The following is a 287-nucleotide window of genomic DNA, read 5'->3' as shown; positions in this document are numbered from 1 at the left end:
GGCCATACCATCCGGGCGGGGCCGCCGAGGAGCGCGGGCCGGGCCGGCCTCGGCGTCCGTCCGGCTAGCAGCCGTGGCCGGCCCTGCGGGGACCCGCACCTTCCGCAGACATACCCCCGGCCGGCTGGCCGCACCTCCCCGCCTGTCAACTCGGCAGATCCCCGGCTTCCTGCACGCGGGCGTCGGACCGAGCACGGCCCGGCGAGGCCAGGTGGGGCTGCTCGCGACCTCCCGCCGCCCAGGCACCGCGGCAGACAATAGGCCTTCCGAGGTCTCAGACGCCGAGG

Source organism: Marmota marmota, unplaced genomic scaffold, assembly GCF_001458135.2.
Source record: "Marmota marmota marmota unplaced genomic scaffold, marMar, whole genome shotgun sequence".
Classification (NCBI taxonomy): Eukaryota; Metazoa; Chordata; class Mammalia; order Rodentia; family Sciuridae; genus Marmota; species Marmota marmota.
Note: the sequence above shows the minus strand (reverse complement) of the source record.